Consider the following 20,898-nt stretch of genomic DNA (forward strand, 5'->3'; position numbering starts at 1 on the left):
TAAAAACCAGTGCTCAAGTAGCACAAACATAGTAAAGCGGTACGATGTGGAGAAAAATAGCAAAGTTTCGGAGTCTGCCCCAAAGAATTTGCAAAAAAGAACTGTCAGTTGAATTTTGTTTTCATCTTACAAGTAAAAAATGACTGTCTAAAGATGACACAGATTCTTCTCTACCACATGCATTCCAGCAAAGCGTCTGCTGCGTGATTCTTGATAATAAGCCAAGTGAAATCTCACAACTTTGTCTGTAATTGCAGGCTTTTGCCCAACATTGGGCCAGCAACACTCTGATTCCCAGAGAAAATAAGCGGTGGCGTTATGAGGGCATGCATTAAAAGTCAGTGCGCTGGTTATAGTGAGATTGAGGTTTGGCGTGCTTCTACTGTATGCTTCACTTTTATGATGTTCTCACAGTTGTAAACTCACTTATTATATATTCATATAGCCAAGTCTGTCAAATCACAGCTTGTTTTTAGCTTCTAATTTTTAAAGAACTTGGTTACTATCGATGTATTTGTATACAATCTCATTAAAGCTGCAAGCAGCTATTATAAAGCGTCCTTAGACACGATTGTTAAATATGATGCACTTTGGCATAGTGAAAACTTTAGCATTGGCTATCTATCAAGAATGCTTTCCAAGAATTTCAAGAAGTTGTAAATGTACGAGCCCGAAACCCGAAAATACTTTTCCAAAATGGCTGACTCAGTGTTTGATTTCTAGTTTGGTATTATATGACACAAACATCTGCATTTACTTTGAAAAACAATCTGCATTTCAACCGTTTCTCACATACAGTTTGAATTTGTTTGGAAACTTTCTGCACGTTTCAATTTGTCGTTCTTTGAATAAAAGGATATTAATGAAACATTAAATTGATTATTTGAGGATTCATGCTAAAATCTATGGCTTTTTCCCCCCTAATTTCTTGGTCTGTGTGGGTATTATTGACGTGAATGCGCGCTTGTGCTGTCGGGAACAGGATGTGTCGACGTAAATCGGGGTTTGGCGCGGCGTAAGCGGCGACATGAACACTGGCAACGGGGTTATGTTGTGACGCCGCATCTTGCAGAAAAAACATACACTGCAGATGTCAAATGAGAGAAGGAAGGGGCAGCGGCATGCGGAATAGAGAGAGAGAGAGAGAGAGAGAGAGAGAGAGAGAGAGAGAGAGAGAGAGAGAGAGAGAGAGAGGGGCACAAAAGATGCTTTCACTCATTTCAACTACTTTGGCTGTTTATGAGACGTCAGGACCAAACCAGTATTAAGTAGAACTGTTGTGAATATGAACAGTTTATACACATAGTGCCATCCACTTTCTTCTTTTTAAGTATTTTTATGTATTTGTCTGCTGTTATAGCACAACATTGATTGCATTGACTGATTCTTGGGGGGGGGGGGGGGGGGGGGAATAAAAACTGTTTTGGAGTGGCATTAATTTGTAAAGAAGCGTTACGTTTAATTTTATGTTGACAAACTGCTTGTTCTCTGAAAGCCTTTTTGGAATATCCTGCATTGATGGTGTGGTTTTACAATTTGATAGGTATAAGTAACGCGTTTGGCTGCAGCAGTGGTGTGAACAAACCACCATTTTTAGTGCTTTGACTGAGGGAATCAAAATTATAGCTTGGGGACCATTTGTATGTAACCCACCCCCTACGTGACAATTACTTGGACAACTACGGTAAATGGTGAATTCTTACTATATAAGGCATGAATCCGCACGTCATTACCATTCCCAATCAGTTTTACATTAACACGCATTTACCTAGAGATTCGCATATGCACCTCCTAGGGGGCAAATTAGGCTCTATTGTCTTGCCCAAGGGCACTTCGACAATGGGCGGTCATAGCCTGGAGTCAAACTGCTGATCCTTCGGCCCGAGGACAAATCGAGCTGCTTTTTTCAGTGCAAAAATGCTGCACCGAAGTACCAAAACAGCAGCAGAAACCAGACTAGTACTAAAATAGTATTGCAATAATGGAAACTGACAAAACCCAGACAAATGGTTTGGCCTGTGGAGCAGTAATGGATAGAGCCTAGTCTTTGTGGCCCCTTTCCTACACATCCTGAACACTACGACCTCTCTTCTCCAAGTCGGGCCCTCCACTTCCTTCCAGGGTGAGGGTCCAGGCCTTGGCCTTTCACCAGGTGGCTCCTGTCTGCCCACATCCACCCTGTCTGAGATGATCAACCTCATTTGTGGATGCCCTAGGAAGCAAATGTTGCTTCATCAGCGGCACAATGGTGACATACCAGTTCCCTGATACTCTGAATGATACATCATAATTTCACACAATTAGCGTTATTATTTTTGTAGAGGGGTTACACCTCATAGCCAGTAGGATAAGAATGGGGAAGGCAGGCAATGTTAATTCACTCGAGATTTCTCAGATTGTACAATCGGAAGCCAGGTCTTCCAGTCTTGTAGTTAACCATCTTCTAACTTCCACCTCACTAGGACTCTCCTCGGCCTGCGCGTGTGTTTGTGTGTTTAGTTGCACAACAGGGACGCCACCGTGTTTGTTCACCTCCTTGAGTTTGTACACAAACTCATTAGGCCGGGCGCTTGGACAGGGAGGAAAAAGGCATGGCGGATGTGCAAACAGAGGGTGGGGGGAGAGACGCCTGGTGCAGACACCTTTGTAACAATCGGAGGGGCTCCGCTAAGTTTCCTGTTTGACTTTTTATTGGCCGTGCAGTCATCGCCACGGTGATGGTGGCAGGAAGAGCATGATGGACAAATGGACAGGAAGAATCAAAACAGGGAGGGGAGAATGTGCGGATACGCTCCATGATCTATTTCAGGCTTTCAAAATACACATGCATGCTGAGGATGCTTTGCTCAATGCTGGTGAGTCAGGCATTTTTACTCTCACTGTGGATATGTTTTGAATTCCTTTCGCTTTCTTTCAGAAGTCAAACAATCGGAAAGTACATTAGTGTGTCTAAACTGTCGACTCAAGCACAAAGGCTGGACAATGGAATAAAGGTTTGGAAAACATTCTTGACCCATTTGGTTCTATGTATAAATATCAAAGAATGTTAATTCTCACTCTGAAAATAAAGGAATTCTGAACAGCGTGTTCTTTTACAGTGTTAATTGTATGCTGCAAATATAATCCAATTCAATTTTAAAATGAACCAGCATTGTGCGACTGTCCAACTGTTTAATGTTTTGGTACCTTTCCACAACTTGTTATTCTTTGACAAGCAGTTGAATAGGAAAATTCACACTTTGAGCTTGATCCCTGTTAATCAATGTATTCCTACTCCATTTCCACTTTTGGGAAAACAGGACAGACCACTTCCTTCCGGTTTAGGCAACTGTTGAAGCAATGTGCCAGAAAATGGAAAATATGTCGAAATAATGAATGTGAGTAATGCCTTCAGGACACCAGCAGGTCTCCAGTTAAGTGGTGTGAGCTAAAAGCCAGCCGGCAGCATCATGTGTGGTTGCAGTAGAAAAATAATCTTATTAACTATTTTATTTAGTGCATCATCAATTTGCTCCCGATGGATTTTTCGGTAATCGGTCTTCCTTTAATGGGGGGGTTACCTTTTGGACTAGGATTCAAACAGACAGATTTTGTTTACGTATTGTCCGTTGTTTACATATTGTTTGCGAATCAATAATTACGCGCTTGCATATCTGCTTTTTTTCATCCTTGTTTTGGGGTGTTTCACTATTTTTTTTAAACATAGCATGCGTCACATATGAATCAGATGAATTTGAGCATTCACAATCTTTTCAAGTTCTTTTCATCACCCATTAAATGTTAAAAGAAGAAGAACACAATAACATCAGTGTGAGTTCCTTTACCACGAGGCAGGCATTGATGCCCTGTGGGTGTCTTTTCTCCTAATTTGATCATATAACTCAAACGATATCTCTTCTATTCAACTAAAACAGCTACATTGATTCATTATGAGTTTTCCATCTTCCTGATGTCTCAAAAGAAATAATTCCAATTTTTTTTTAATTCTGCCCCAGATGTTCTCTCCATTCAAGGCTCATTAAATGGCTCTGGTTATGTCTGACAAATTGTAAACATCCCCCCATCCACTCACTTGACTCCACTTTAACATCTATTATCATCTGATCTCCTATTAAGAATACCCGCCCCACTAGGGATGAGCTAAAATAGACTAGTTATTATGCTGTACATTCAGTTCAAGATCTTTAATTCCCCAGAAGAGTACATCTCCCATGTTGCTGCACTCGTGTGTGTGTTGGGTTTTTCATTACATCATGACCTTCTTTCAAGGCCTCATTAGCCTCCTCCTTATCTCATTAACCAATTGCGCGGACCTGTAAACGCCCCTGTATTGTTCTGACGATTGTTTGGGGTTGATTCCATTCAGGTTACGCATTTTCGGGGTCGTTTTGACTTTCAGGAAATTGATTTGGTCACCGCGGTGACCATCTGTCTTGAGCCGAGCATGACTGTGTCTGTTGATCTGCATCGACTTACCGAGTTAAAAGCAGGAGCTGGCAGTTGTGACGTTTGACCACAAGCTGAGTCATCCATCCCGTGCAGCTGTTTAGTGGAGGTTAGTCGGCTGTGGTGACAACAAACACACACACACACAGAAAGATATTTAGACTACCAGGAAGAGAGCTTTTCCTTTTTGCCCAGAAAAAAAAACCCAAAACAATACAACAGTTTTACGTTTCCTTTAAATGCCAAAATTACTGGCTGGGGCATTTCTAGAAGTTTGCCGCCTGAGGACACAAGATCAGGGGGGGTTGCAAGGGAAGGGTATATGCTTTTAGATTAATTTGGTCCTATTTAGCCAGTGGTCATGCTGAAGCGGTGTATCGCCCAGGGGGGCATGGTGTTTTTGAGGTGGGGAGAAGGTCGGCTGTGATTTTTTTTTTGCTTTCTAAAGGGACACAGAGGAAACACTGGTAGCACTTAAGTAAAGCCAAATAAACAATTTGGTTCCAAATGACTCACAGGTGGGAGCAGGCAGGACCGCCATCTGCGGCCGGGCTCTTGTTGGCACCCCTGCCGTTGCGGCGGTGGCACGTTCTGTGGCAACACGGCGATTATGTAATCATTTCAGCTGCCCGTTCAGCTCAAAACAAACCGCGGAGGGTGGATATTGACTTTATAGCCACTGCGCTTCGAAAGCTCTTTTTATGAACGCCACTGTACTAAAGTACATAACATTCCTAGTTTAGAAGTCCTCGAGGTACTGGTGCATGTTGTATATTTTTCATTGTTTGCTTGAGAGTTTAAAACTTGAAATCCTGACATAAGTGTGTGTACATGCATTTTAAATAAAGAAAAAAGTTGTGAAAAAAACATTTTGTGTCTGTGTGAAATGTATATTTGTGCTATTCACTAAATTTCCAAATAAACCCAATAAAGAGTAAGTGCATTCGCAGTAACAAATATATAACAAATGTCAACATTGACATCCGCAAAAAGGATTTGCTCCAAAGTAAAAGATCAATTCCTGACAAAAACCTTTCCTGCACTATGAATCCAAATAAATGTATCCATTTGCATGAAACACCAGTTGGGAATAAAACAATACTTTTCAATATGTTAAGCAAAATAGTGTTTTAAACTGTCACAAAGTACAAATACAAGGCTTCCTTTCAATGATGCTCGCTGCAGTCAAAGCCTTAACTTGATTAGTTGGATAAACATCAGCTCAAAAGCATTTACGGGGTATGGTATAACGGTGACCTCACTGATAATGCCTGCACACATATACACACACATTGATGCACACACACTTAGCAAGCACTAAAGCTAAGCTAAGCATGGGCAGCTGCCAAGGCCAATCAAAGGCCTCTGTACATCCCTGGAGCAGCTGTCTTGCCCAATCATAGCAGCACGTGTGTCATCCGCCTTTCAGTTGGAAATCAAGTTCAGAAAGGCTCTGTGTTGGACCTTAACAGCCTGACTCTTGTTGCTGTGTTCTTTGGTAAAAGAACAGGACAGATTCAGTAAATGTGGAAGCGCCATTCCGAACAAGGTTGAAAGAGAATTTACAACCAAAAAAAGTCTATTAAAACGGTAAAAGAGTACTATTTTGCAAAAATTATGTTCAATAGTGGATTTTTGTGGACCCAAAGTATAGATTTCTTTATCATTCTTGGGCAAGGGATCAAGAATGGGTCTATGCCAGCCTTTCTTTATTTAAAGCTTCAAGATTTGGGGTTTCTTTCTATAACTACATGGCACCAAATTCCTGGAAAATTGGTAAACAGCAGTTCACTGAATCCAACCCAATGGCTACCCCATTTGTGCACAGTATTTTTGGCGCCATAGCCTTAAATGTAGGCATTTTTGTTGGACTATGTCCCAATATTTCCCTTAACATACGGTTCCACATTTATAGATTTATCTTGGCCCGTGGCTTAAAATGTTCTAGATTTTTTACCCCCCTGAAGTTTCTGCCTCATTTTAATCAACACAAAGTCTGACTATCTTCCAAATGTTATGGATTGGGAGATGATCAAGTCGCCCACTATTATATGATTTCAAACGAAATCCACTTTTTTTTGGCGATGTTAACAACCTCTCTTAATTCCATCAGGAGATGCAGGCAGCCTCAAGGTAACCTCTTCCCAGGTCAGTTCCCGTGCCCAGGGGCATTAAAGGTCATAACGGGGCTTGGATGATGAGAGGGGAAAATCTTAGTAAATGGTTGTTTCCCTCCTTCAACATACACACAAGTCAGTGTAGATGATGGAGGGCCAGCCAACTGAGGTGTGAGTGTTCTCCAGAGGAGGCTGCCTCAGAGAAAAGCCCAGTGTGCTTCACAAAGTGTGTCTGTGGTGAGGTCAGCTGGTGACAGCTGAACGCTCCCAATCGGTACACCTCCGCCAGCCGCTGCTTCGCATACTTACTGAAAAGGCTGATTCATGCATTCATCCTGGCAGCAAAGTGATTCACAGCTTGAATACGCACACACGCACCACACACACACACACACAAAGTTGGACCCCAAGCGGAGGCCAAGAGGACTTAACACAATCACCTTTTCTTCTTTGTTGGAAGGCAGGAAAAACAGCGCAGCGACATGGCGTCTTCTCTGCCATGTGGAAAGACTCATGGGAGATTATCGGCGTGTAGCTCGCGCAGGGGCTGAACAAGGGCCCAGCTGTTGAACAGGAAGTCACCTCCGGCAGGCCCAGCGCCTCCAGCAGTCCTTGGCTGGGCCCGGACGGCAGTCAGAGGAAAGTCAAAGCAGACTCTGATGTAACAAAGTCTGCAAAGTCAAGAAAGCGCCGTGTGTGCTTTGACTGTTTGTTTAGATGAGGGATGCCAAAATACAAGTCACGTTAAAGATTGATTACACAAAAGGGCAGACCTTTCCCAAGGCTCTGACATCAGTTACCTGAGAATTCAATCAGGGAATCTTAAAAAGAGCTAGAATTTCATCACCCCATATTTTACTCATTCACTGTCATTGAAAGTGATTGACGTCAAATCCACTTGCACTGAGATGGCTGCCCTTGAGTGGTCTTGTTTCATTGCCACTGACAGCAAAGGATGTCCAATCTAATCGCTGCCAACCATCCCAGTCAAAATGGCTTGGGCGTCTGTCACCCTCAATGGTAAGTACTTAACTAAACTAGACCTATGTATTAAATTTAGATAAATGTGCGGTGATTATTTTGAGGAAAACACATTTCTTAGGTATTTTTAACCTTTACTTATTAATCAGCCCCGTTGAATGGCTGTGATAACAGCGTTCTAAAACTCCAACTGCATTCAGCCTGGTACAAGTGAATTCGAGATATATGTATTTATTTTCAGTCCCATGAAGTCAAAGTGAGCAGCCATGTGACATCTTTGAGCACTGTTTTGGGTAGTTGCCATTGCACACTTGGTTTCTGGGTAAGAATATTACTAAAGCTACATTTACCAGCCAGCAACCTTGATTTGATTTGATTTGATTTGACCCTAACTTTTTAACTGCAGCTGCATATACTCGCACAGTTAAATAGATCAGAGAGAGCCGATGACGTTTGCAAATGGGATTGCACTTTGATGCAGCTTCCCATGTCACGCCTACACCACAGCAAGAGGAAAAACAGGGTGAGAGAGAGGTCTGCGGAATGAATGAAAGAAAGAACAGAATATGGAAGAACCAGCATGCGTAGCATTCTCTCCAGCAGGAAAAGCCGCCATTAGAATTGCAGATGCTCCCGATAGGAGCGTGAATGGGCCTCATGCATACGGGCTTGAATCCCAGCATTGTCCCGGGGCGGGCGATGCAGTTTACTGTACCGCTTCGGTGTGGGAGTGCAGTCGGGATCCGCAGCGTTCGGAATTCACTGTGGATACGCGTGGGATTCAAGGCTTTCCTCTTATCACAGCCAAATGTCAAAGTGAGGATGTAGCCACGCGGAAACAGAATAAAGCATAGCGGGAATACTTTTCAGCCTGTGTCAGCGGCATACTTCACATTCAGCTGGAGCAGCCATGAGGCACTCCACTCCGAGACCTTCAGCTGATTCAACTTATTTCAAAGCAAAATTCACTTAATTGCTTCATGTTTGTGAGAAAATGCTAGTTCACGGATTATTCAAGATTCCACGAGGGATTTAGCAGACAAGTTTTATTTTGCGCGGTATAATCATTTGAAACAAAATCAATGAGGCAGTCTGGGAAGCGATCAACTATAGAAGGCAACTATCGCCAGTTTGGCCATGAAACCACAGTTCGAACTGAGATTCCAACGCAGATCCTCATACAGCGAGTCAGATGTGATAACCACATGATGACTGGTAATAAGATTTAGTCATGACAAGGATTATTGCCAAACCATGCCTTGCTTAATGAGTCATACTCATTCTTGCAAGTGAGCTGTAAGAAGTTGGGGACTGCTGAAATTCTGTTTTCCAAATGTTAATTAAATTTATGGAATAATTCCCAAAGAAAAGATAAGTATGAATGGATGCCTAAGCCAATGTTTGATCCTCAAAACGGTGATGCAAACTTTTTAACCACCATTCTACTGCTCTGGCTACCTAGCACTCTTTTAATAGTTTGTCAACAAATGTCAGTCAATCATTACCAGAAGCAAAACAAATATTTCTTCCAAAACCTGATAAAGTACTCTTGCTGAGACTGCCCAGTTACTTGTTGACAGCTCGGGTCGCCTTTGTAGTTAAGGACCATCCCAAGTTAGCCACCATAGTTCACCTTCACCATGATCAAATACAGCCTAACAATGTAAGCCGCGGCCTGACCACAACCTCCACGCCCACACGACCCTTATCAAGCTACAGCGCACGTTACGCACGCTGCGTTTGAAGTGGAGTGAGTGTCATCGTCGCCTCCAGCCTCTGTAACAGATGACCCTGCGACCGTGTCCTTCGGAGGCAGGGCCAGTCGATACGTACGAGGGCGCCTGATCCTGCATCATCAAAAGATCGTGGATCTTTGTGTGTTCAGGCGCAGACTGGCGATGTGCGTTCTTGTGTGCAGAACCGTGAACTTCTACCTACAGCTGTTGTCATTCCATATGTACATATTGGGAATCAATGCAAAGGGGTGGCGTAGTTGGCGATTAGCATTTAACATGTCTATTGATTGGGAATGTTTGTGTTGCGTATTCCCTAATGAACACTCACCCGCAGGGGTTAAACACATGGCAAGGAGAAAGCACATTTGAAATATAGGAACATGCATGCATTATAAAGCACTAAGACTATGACACGGCATGGAGAGCAAAATCAATATAGCTGTATATTGTGGCAATTCCACTTAGCTGTCCAATTGATCTTAGTCCACATAATACATAAAGATACTTACATTTGTGAAGAACAGAAGTCTTAAGTATGATCCGTTTTTTGAAATGTGTAGCAAGTGAAATCTGCAAAAATAAAAGGAAAATATGAAAACATTAACAGAATTGGAACGCAAAACCTCTTGGCCTTGAGGCACATTTGCCAACCACGAGATAACTGAGCTTTCAATGTGTCGCACAAAGAATCCAGATGAAAAGCCAAAGTCAAATACAGTGAATGCATTTTTGCAATCTTGTTTTCAATCTCTTTGTATATACAATTCTATATTATTGGCTACAATTCAAGTCACGAGAAATCTCTAATTGTGGCAGTTTTGTGGAATTCGTGGGTTGAGTTCTTCTGTGCAATTAGAATTTTTATTATGACAAGGTCTTAAAAGACACAGAGCTTTTTATCTGATTCCTCAGCCCAGCAGCTCTTGAAATAGAAACATTTAGGGAGAGCATAAACGAGACACTGTCATGACTGTCTAAGGATCTGAGTTTTTTTTCTCCCGCTTTGTTTTGTCTCCTACATAATGCAAAAGCCTCAAGTATATATAGCACTGTGTCTACAAAAGGCTGACTTTTGTTTTCTTGCAATTCATCACACGATAAGCGACGGCGAGATGTGATCATTCATGTCTCGTATTTTTCTAACTGTGAACAAGAGCACACCACAATGCAAGAACGCTAAAAATGTCATCCCCACCTTTAAGGATGGCTGCTTCCCTGCTATTATTCACGTCCGTTTACCTCAACTATGCGAGCCCAAAAAGTCAGGCTGCACGGATGTGAGCGAAGACCCGCAATATGTACTTTTCATATTCGCAGAGCATGCAGGAAGATTCGCTTTTTGCGTTTCACAGCAATCCGTCAGGGTGCAGCGAGCCACAGGCGGCACGCTGACGCGCTCAAACAGGGGTGCCATTCTCTTTCAATGTTTCTCGATCTTCATGACTCATAAAAAAACTGGCGCAGCTTAAAACAAGCGCAGAGGCTCGGCGCTTCCTTGCGGCCGAGGTTGAGGGGATAATAAGAGAGTTGGGCCGAATCGGGGGGCCGGCCTTTCTATTCCTAACCTTCATTTAGACAGCGCTATTATCAGCCTTGTGTTTAAGGCAGATTACATGCTACAATTAAATAGAGGTATCAGCAGGCTTCTTCTTGGGTTTGGGGAGGTTTGCAAAAAGGCCCTGTTGGCATTGTGGAATTATTGAGTCATACTGTGGCCAAAACTTAAATAGCTTAGGGGTCGATCAGGTCAGAAATCGACCAGCGAGGAAGATGGAACCAAAGCTTGAACAATTAACGGTCCGTCCATTTTCTATTCTGGTTGAAAACGGTGAGCAAATAGCCTGAACAAGTTTGGGTGACTGGAAAGGTAAACATTCCTATAAAAAAACTTTGACATTACCACCTGTGGAGAGTTTAGATTTGTAACTAGATTTTTTTTATGTGAATGTAAAATTATTTCTATTGTAATACTATGACTAATGCTTTGGCAATGTTGAGCACAAATGACTATGATTGCATACGATGTTAATTGACATATTAGTCATTGCTACGTTATTCACCGTTTCAGATTCCTATGTAAATTATGAGCGCTGTCTGAGAGTTGTTATCAATTAACGAAGCAGTAAGTATGCTGTTCACCTACTTATGCTTAACCTTTTTAGAAATATGCACTTTGGGTCCTATAAATCAGCCGATAGTTTAATCATCTTTAAGCGTCAAGTTATTAGTATGTGCTAATGGCATTTGTATGGACTAGAAAGGAAACCGATCCGGCAGGGAACTCTCAAATATCCTGTTTTTACTTTCATGTCTTCGCACACACACACACACACACACACACACACACTTCTAATTTTAGTTCTATTTCACACCTTCCCCAAACCAGTTCCTGTGTCACGCGACACACGACGGCAAGCGCCAACTTGCCATCGATGGCAAATGAATAATGTCGTGCATAAATGAAGACGCAAACAGTCAACTGAATGCATAATTGTGAAAGGCCTTCTGTGTACTACATGCCTCCAAAAGGCGCGCACCCGTGTGTGTGTGTGTGTGTGTGTGTGTGTGTGTGTGTGTGTGTGTCCTACTGACGAGAGGCCAATAGGGAAATCAGTGGAGATGCTTTAAATGCCTTAATGCAGTCAAATTGTTTTCAGATTGACCATTGATGGACAGTTTCCTTTCAAGCATTTAACTACCTCCACACGCACACACATACACGATCACAACAAGCGGCGGTCAGTTGCTCCGAGTCTGGACATCGTTACAACGCTCTTTAGCCGACCTCTGATCTCTGACCCGTGATCCTGACTTGCTGCTGCGTCGTGAGGCACCACGGTGGCCAGGATGGAGGACTAATCTGTGGCAGGAAGTCATGGACCGGAAAAGGAGAGACCTGAGAGGAGGCTGATTGATATAAACCCAAATAAACCAATATAGATCAAAGGCCCAGATAAGCTCCAGCATTGCAGAGGCCTTCAAAAATCTTGCCATTTCTGCGCCTAGATGAGGTGTGAGCGATATCTGAAAAAAGCAGCCGCCGGGATCCCACTCACACGTGATTGGTCGCAGGAGGGCAACACATGAGTAGATGTGAAATGAGATGCACTGCGGATAGGGTGTGAGACGTGAACACTAGGCGTTAAGGAAGGGAGGTGGGATGGAGGTGAAGTGAGGTTATGTGAGTTGCAAGGGGGGTACGTGAGGGGAGGATGAGACAAAGAAAAAGATGTGAGGGAAATGGAGGAGGGGGGGGGCGTGAGAAGTGGGGCCATGTAAGGAGAAATGAGGGGGAAAGAGGCAAGTGCTGTGAAGGAAGATCTCAAGAGATGAGATGAGAAAGGGAGAAAAGAAGGAGAGGAAGTGGGATGTAAACAGCGAGGAGGCTTGCCAGCAATACATCCTGAAGAACAGCAAACATTTAAGATCTGGGTGGGTTTTGTCTGGGTACTCTGGTTTCCTCACGCATCCCAAAAACATGCATGGTTTACTGGTTAGACCCTCATTTCTCCTTACAAATGAAGATTAGCGTGAATAATGTTTTTGTCTTAGTGTGCCCTGCAATTGGCTGGCAACCAGTTCAGGGTGTGACCTGCCTACTGCTCGTAGTTGGCTGGGATAGGCTGCAACAACATCTCAACCCTTGTGAGGATAAGCAGAACAGAATGAATGAATAATAAGAAAAAGCAGTAGACACATTGGATTAGTGGAGAGATCCAGTTCACCACTGAGGCTAATGAGTACAAGCGATTTAGAAAATGGATGGATGGAAAGTGCCAACAAGACTGAGATAAAGTGCACTGACAGCACATTTAATGAAGGGCATGGCACTAGGGACGATAAGGGGAGAAAAGTTGAGTGCAAGCAAGGCAAGCTAGAGAGAGTAAAGCATAAAGATAAGAAGAAGCGAGGTGAAGTGAGGCAAATGAAGTTAAGGCGAAGAGAGGAAGAGCTAGGAGAGAAAGGTTAAGTGCCGTTTAGGGATGGACAGATACCAAGATCGGTATCAGGTCTGATGATGTTTGTTGGAAATCATCCCCCTATAAAAGACACCAATACTACACAACATTTGACAACCCTAACATCCAATGTCACCAACTCTTGGCGTGTTTTCATCACAATTAAGATACAATGGCTTGGAGTCGATTAGTAGTCAAACAAAGTAGTCGGTCGAGAAAAAAAAGTGGATTGGTGCACCCCCACGGGGATAAGAGGATTGAGAGATGAGGAGAGAGAGAGAGTGTGAAAAAAACAGGGGTAAAAGGCGATTTAAGGCGAGAAAGGATGAGCAGCAGAGGGTTAAGATGAGAGGAAGCGGGAAACTGCTGGGAATGCAAGAAAGTGCACCATAATGAAGGAATAGCAGAAAAGAGATGCAGTGAGACAAGGATAAGTGGTGATTTGAATAAGGGCTTTGAATTGATTCCAACTATAAAAGCGCTCATGCTAGAGATAGCAGGAGGCTTCATGAGTTGATAGTCAGATAGTCGGTGTTGGTCTAGGGTTGGTCTAAGTCCTGGTCTCAGTTAAACACATCACCAAGAGTCCACTTGCGATCAATTCTATGTTCGAATGTGTCTAAAGAATGACGTGAATGAATGGCAATATTCATTCAAAGGCAAAAGTGAGGATGTGGCGTTGGGGAGTGACACTTTGGTCAGGGAAAAGAGGAAAAGAGGAAAGAAGGTGGCTTGAGGATATATGAGGTGAAGAGTAGAGAGGTGTTGACAAGTGAGGAAAGGGGAAAAGAGGATGATGCTGAAAGCGGATATAAAGCGTCAAACATCAGGGAGGGGTTGGTTGGGTTGGGGAAAAATGGGCGGAGGATATGATACGGGCTCGAGGGGGGAAATAATGGCAACTAGGGGGTAATTCAGGTGAGTAAAGAAGAGGAGAGGGGTAGGAAGAAAAGTTAAGGAGGCACAGAAATGAGCCAGAGGAGTGAGGAGGGAGGACTTCTAGATAAGAATAAGAGTGGAGCAGATAAGGGCTGGGGGCAATAAATATGAGTTGTATTTAACGGAAGAGTCAAAGGGAAACAAGATGAGACAACATGAATAAGGGAGAGACAACGTAAATGGAATATGATCGACAAAGAGGTACATTCATCCAAACACAGATGTCAACAGCAATGAGAGGTGACCTTTAACTTTTAAAGGTAAAAGAAAAAGAGTAACATTTTTCATCTCAATCACTTGTCTGATTTCCACAACACAAGCTTTCGTCTGCAAATGCAATTCGAATGGGACTGTGTAAATCACTAATCTATGTATGATTTGCATGCAGGCCTCTCAGTGAAATCCATATGAGGGCAGCGGAAGGTGACCGACTTGATTTAGCCGTCCTTATGTGCACTCGAGGGAGCCGTGTACGGTGTGCAGCATGTGTGTGATGTACGACCTATTCCGCCACATTGTTTACGGCTGTGAATAGTGCAAAAGCGGGCTTTTATCTAGACCCAGACCACTTTTATGCAGGATTTGCAAAGGGTTTACATGCTATTCCCACCGAATGACAAGTCAATGAAAAAAGGGAAATTGGCCAATAAAATATTATCATTCTAAAATTAACTTTAACTCCTAAATAGACCCATTTCCCACTATTATGACAAATTTGACTTCATAAAAAAGTTGTAGTGCCCACAATATTACGGCACAATTACAAAATATGTTGCTAAATATGGTCCTCAGGGACAGTTATTCAAAGTCATCATTTTTTTATACTATTAAACGCTTGACTACGTGGTTCAGGGCAGAAGGTTTTATGTACTACTACAAAGAAAATGGTTAAATTTTATCACAATGTTTATGCATCAAACGTCTGATTCGTTGTGTCTACCTATTACACACTGAAAAACTTTCATGAATTTTTAAGACCACTTAGATATTTCCCCAAGTTATTTTACACAGACAGACACGCACTCACATGCACACACACCACAACATCTGTGCAAGATGGAGTGGTCTTGTAAAATAAAAAAGGATGAGGACTTAAAGACATTCCAGTATTTTATGGCTCAGTGAAAGAGAGCGACGGCTGGGGGTAATGAGGAGGCCAGCAGCTCAAGTGTCAGTTACAACGGCCCCCCAACCACCACGTGATCTATATCACAGCCCTCCAACAGGCCAAACAAACAAACAAGAGCACAAACAATGCCGTAGTAATTGACATTCCTGGTGTGCTGCATGGAATGTAACGCCTTTATTGGGTTGCGCCCGTTCTAATGAACAAAATAGAAAGTGAGAAACACAAAGTGGTGTCAAAATGTTCACAGGTAATGTATTTCTGACCATGGACTTGACTTGTTTACGTAGCTGCGTGTAACTCGGTAAATATTAATAATGCAACAGCATTACAATGTACATACAAATCTATTGAGAATTGGATTGGATTGGATAACTTTATTCATCCCGTATTCGGGAAATTTCGTTGTCATAGTAGCAAGAGGGTGAGGATGCAGGAATAGGAAAGGCATTTTAGACATAAATAGATAGGTAATAAATTAATAAATAAATACATGAATAAATGTATAAATAAATAAGCGTGTCTCTGAAGTATATATATATACACACACACACACATATACATATATATATATATATATATATATATATATATATATATATATATATATATATATATATATATACACACACACATACACATACGTCTACATACACCCATACATATACATACACACATACACATATATTAGCACATATATACATACATACACATAGATGTCCATGCATGCATACGGTTGGTCTTAACGTACTGGTGCATGATTTTAGGATGTGAAAATGTACCAAAGTGTATTTAATGGCACGGTATGAATATGCAGATAGATTTTTTCTAAACAAGGCAGCTGTAAGTCGCTGCGAGGTGATGGGAAAAATGTAAAAAATACAAAATAAATGAGTGACAGACACACGGATTTACTGACAGACAGAATGACAGCTCTCAGCCCTGCTACATTCCTCTTAAGTTGAGTCACGGTATGCTTCTGATCACCGCCGCGCCACTTTCTCAGCAGATTTGCAGTGAGTGGGTAATCTTGAGTGTCACACACCCTCTACAATCCCAGGCCAAGCTATCCAAACAGCGCCGGCAAGCAGGGGGAGGAAATTGAATTTCCCCACCCCCCTTCTTCTTCTTCTCAAATACAGGCCCTTCCAAATCCCCATCAACAGGAGCTTAGAGAGCCTGCGCTCCATCAAGTTTCATCTGCCACGGTGGTCCGACCAATCAGGTTCTGTCACAAACGTGCAGCGCTGGCATGCACGAGTCCTCTTCCCCCCCAAAAAACCCATCCACACTTAACCAATGGCCCAAATACACAAACAGATAAATGCATACAATCAAACAAGTCCTCACACTCGGCCCGATCCTTCCTCTAACGTGTCCACAATTTGCATCAACAATCAACAATCCGAGGCATTGTGGAGCCTGTGATCCTGTGACCTTTGAACCCAGGAGTTAACCCCGGAGAAGCTCGCGCTGAGAGGTGAAGCAGACAGCTCATTGAAATGCGCTGAGGTTCCCATGAGAATGTACCAAAGGGAAGATCAGAAATCGAAGATGCTAAAGGTGGCTTCTCGATGGCATTGCGTTTTTTCTTTTTAAAATATGCTGAACGCATCGTAAAGTAAAGCTTTCACTGACGGGCCCTTTTAGTATAATGAAAACATTGGCTTTCGAACAGGCCTTCCTTGCAATCTCATGTCATCTCAAGCACTATAATAGTTAATACCAAAGTAACTTAAGAAAATTCACCCTAAAACTCCTGGTGCCAGTGAGAGCCCCTCCTTCAATTCTATGTTGACAGTCTAACACACAACAGCTGCTTCCACCAGCACCAGAGCAGCACCCCAGCTGGAACACCTCTCTACGGGCTTCCAAGGCCATGACCTCAAACAAGCCCAGGGTTTTTGCATCTAAGAGGCCGACCGGAATACGCCTTTCAATAAATGGTTATAGGGTCATTTCGTACCAGACAACCAGAACACAAAAGCACATTTCTAAATGCCCGGTTTGCTAATGTTAGGGGGGGTTCAATGCAAAGATCAGATTCGAGTTATCTGGATAAATGAACTCCATCACGTTTGATTGAATGACTGAACAATCTGAGTGGTCATCTGGTTGCGACTACCAGAAAATTGCCCCATCATCTAAAATGGCCACCCCAATTGAATGGTCAGGCTTTGATAAACATTCAACTAATAGCGATGTGAATCAAAGAGTGACCTGTTATATGATACTTTGCCCTGATAATAATCGTATCCGTGATTATATATGTAGTATGTTAATTCATACAGACAAAAATGAAAAAAAAACTGAACTCAAAATAGAATGATTTGCATAATTCAATGATTTGCATAATCATTGATTGATAATACAAACTTGTTATTCCACACATGCACTTCAGTTTGCTGTAAATTTTCACCTGTTGTTTACCCTATCACATTTGCATGTGACATTGCCTTCAGGAAGTATGAACTATTTATTCGGAGGGGGGGTGCTTATTTAACTATAAAATGTCTTTGAAATTAGTACACCAACATTGAAACCCAAATTACAATTTTGTCATTGCTTGTGGAAGGCTGTAAGGCAGAAATGGTCGTACGTCACCTCAGGAAATGCATGGGATCTTAATTTTTCATGCTGGAAAACAAATTAAATTCCCTACACTTGTACATCCTTCTTTTTACCACCACACCCAGTGATTTTCACTTCACACTTACCAGTAGCACATCCAGAATCACACCTTAGTGCACATATGGACAATAAATACAGAACAGGCTGTCCTAAAGAAAACAGAAGCTGGACACCCCCCGTTTTCTTTTTCTTTTTTTGGAATCATGTGATATGTAGTCATATGTAGGGACCACAGACACACTAACTCTAAGTGTTCTATATACCCTGTAAACAATGTATCCTTTAGATAAAGATCTGATCGCTCTGCACTTGTGTGTGCTGAGTGTGTGCATGTGTGTGATGCTCGCTATAATCACCAGCATTCATGCAGCACCAGGCTCGCGGCGTTTCTACAGCTGTCGCCTCTGCACTTGCTGACCTCCACCAAAAGTTCCTGAGGCCATCAGTTTATAGCAGCCGCTCCAACTAGTGACTTTAAGAGCACAGGAACCGACCTAAAAAAAACTGGAAGGATCCTCCTGGTAAAAAAAGACAAAGATATATCCATTATCGCAAGAGACATATTTGTACGATGGGTGGCACTGAAGCTGTCAACATTCACATTGATTCGACAAAACCTGTCCAATCAAATTGGGCAGATGTCATCCTTTCATTATTCGATGCTATTTTGAACTCTGCTTGGGAATTTCTCTTATATTTTGATCCAATAAATTGAAAATAACAAAAATGTTGGCGACTTTTGTGGGAGGGAGAATTTGATTGTACCTATTAATTTAATTAAGGACTTCATTTTTTAGCTTGCAAGTTTATTGAATTGTTTGTGCATTATGCATTACATCAATCATATTAATTTTTATGGGATTTGCTCAAGTTGAATAGGCAGTATATATCACTGTATATAAAATGTTCAGAATACAAACGGTTCTTGTCCTCTTTTGGGTCTCGGATGACTGTGGGCAAGAGGCATGTTATGTCCTGGCCAGCTGCCACATATATACAAACAACCATTAACACTCAGATCCACATTTCGAGGACTTAAAACTATCAAGCGTACATGTTTGCGGAAAGCTGAGCTGCAATTCCAAACCTCAGAAAGCCACACTACTCCTATACCCAAGTTACTACTACTATAAACACTAATACAAATACAAATGACATATACACACGTATTGTTATAATTGTGTGTATATATAATAAACGTGCACTCAGCTTGTAGGGAAGATAAAGGACTTTCAAAATGAGATCCATATATTTTCAAAATGGCATTTAAAAATGTGTACACCTGGAATTTGTGCATTTGTGAAGAAAATGTCAAACTGGGCGGCTGTAGGGAATTTCAAGATTAATAGTTACCAGAAATGATGTTTTTTTTCCCGTTTGAGTCAAGTGGCAAATTATTTTTGTAAAAAAAGACAAGATGCGAGAGCTGTCAATCTTTTTAAGTGGAAAAATAGATAGTTTTCATATTCAATGGGCTATAGCTAAGAACAAGCATGTGACATGAAACTATTCAATACAAATGTTGCCTCTAATATTAGTTTGACCTACAAATAAAGTTTTTATACAGACGTAACGTAGAATAACCACATCCTCCGCATGGCCATCATTCCTTTGGTCATGGCAATATTCCACCACTTCCGGGGGGATTGCAAAGAAAGACCTCTGTGAATCTTCAACCATCACATGGACCATATGACTTTGACCCCCCCCCCCCCCCCCCCCACTTCCGGAACAAATCCAGCACAGAAACTGTGATATCTATGTAAAAAGGCATTTGTATCCTCCAGTGTAAAATCTACAAACACTTAAGACAAGTGTTTAGTCAAAGATGATGGAAAGTGGGAAATTTGCCGAGAATAAATTGAGTCAATCTTTCATTGCTACAGGAAAGTCTTTAAGTAGAAAAGCACCTCAGGAAAAGGCCATCAACATGGACACAGATGCTCTTCTGTTCCTCTCTCCCTCCAAAGTGTCACAGGACCATACACCCGTGCAGACACACTTATGTTTTGTCAATGCATGACGGATGTCCACTTCACAAATATGAGGATACAAGCGTGGGGATTCCCAAACTCCCAGAGGCCTTTGGTGACTTTTTCCTGGACCTCCGTTGCGTAAACACAACAGCCAGCACTTCCTGGTTCGGGGGCGGGGGGCGTAAGTGATGCTTTATCTCAATCCTAAAACAAAACACGGATCACGGCGGAGGAGGAGAATAGTGGAAAAGCAAAGAAGGGCGGTAAAGGAAGAGCCCTTTCTCTCTCAGCTGCGCCTACACTTCCTGTGTAGGGAGGAAGTCCCTGGTCGGACGGGCAGTGATCTCATCCGTGGGTTACGTGGCGCATCCGTCCTCGTGAGCTGCAGCAGTTCTTTTGAACAGGCAGCCAAAGCAGAGGAAAACTGTGGGGTAACCCGAACACACACACACACACACACGCCTGCCCTGATTATCACAGTGGAACACACACACGCACCCACACAGCCGGTCCGACAGGAAACAGCGCCGCATGGAACAAACAAGCAGTTCCTGTGTGTGCTGGGGGCCCAACCTAAATCCAATGTCCTGCCCAATGCATCATTATAGCCATCATTCCTTGGACATTACTGCTCATTTGCTAAAATTCACAAGGCCTTTATTTATACTTGGAAATCCCCCTATTTCCCCAGTCGCTTACCGTCGCCCGCCCTCGTCGGCGACAATCCGTTCACCGATGACCCGCACGACTCTCAAATCGGACATCCGCTTTCCCCTTAACAGTTAGCCACTAATTGAAACGCATTAGGCTTAAATGGCTTCCCATTTCCCCCCCTTTTTCACTCTACATGTTGACAGATGAGCGAATATTTTAGCTTTCCTCCCTAATTATCTGTCGGAATACCACGGCGGCGAGGCAATGGGTCTCGAGAGGCAGTTGTTTTACTGTACCATTACACTGTCAAAGGTGGCAGGAACAGAACAATCA

At 42.5% G+C, this 20,898-nt stretch overlaps 1 long non-coding RNA gene across 2 annotated transcripts in view; it reads right to left on the reverse strand.

Moving 5' to 3' along the window:
- The window catches only part of LOC144064641 (uncharacterized), a 105,124-nt gene that overhangs the window by 16,545 nt on the left and 67,681 nt on the right, over positions 1–20,898 (reverse strand). Inside the window, exons 1-5 of one of the 2 annotated variants that reach the window (XR_013296851.1) lie at positions 19,846–20,395; positions 18,292–18,453; positions 9,790–9,850; positions 7,004–7,234; positions 4,477–4,564 (exon numbers count right to left, since the gene is read on the reverse strand). This is a non-coding gene — a long non-coding RNA (uncharacterized LOC144064641). Of the gene's footprint in view, positions 1–4,476; positions 4,565–7,003; positions 7,235–9,789; positions 9,851–18,291; positions 18,454–19,845; positions 20,396–20,898 lie in introns of those variants that run through there. The other variant, XR_013296852.1, reaches the window with a different exon arrangement.

This window comes from Stigmatopora argus, chromosome 19 (assembly GCF_051989625.1).
Source record: "Stigmatopora argus isolate UIUO_Sarg chromosome 19, RoL_Sarg_1.0, whole genome shotgun sequence".
NCBI classification, from domain to species: domain Eukaryota; kingdom Metazoa; phylum Chordata; class Actinopteri; order Syngnathiformes; family Syngnathidae; genus Stigmatopora; species Stigmatopora argus.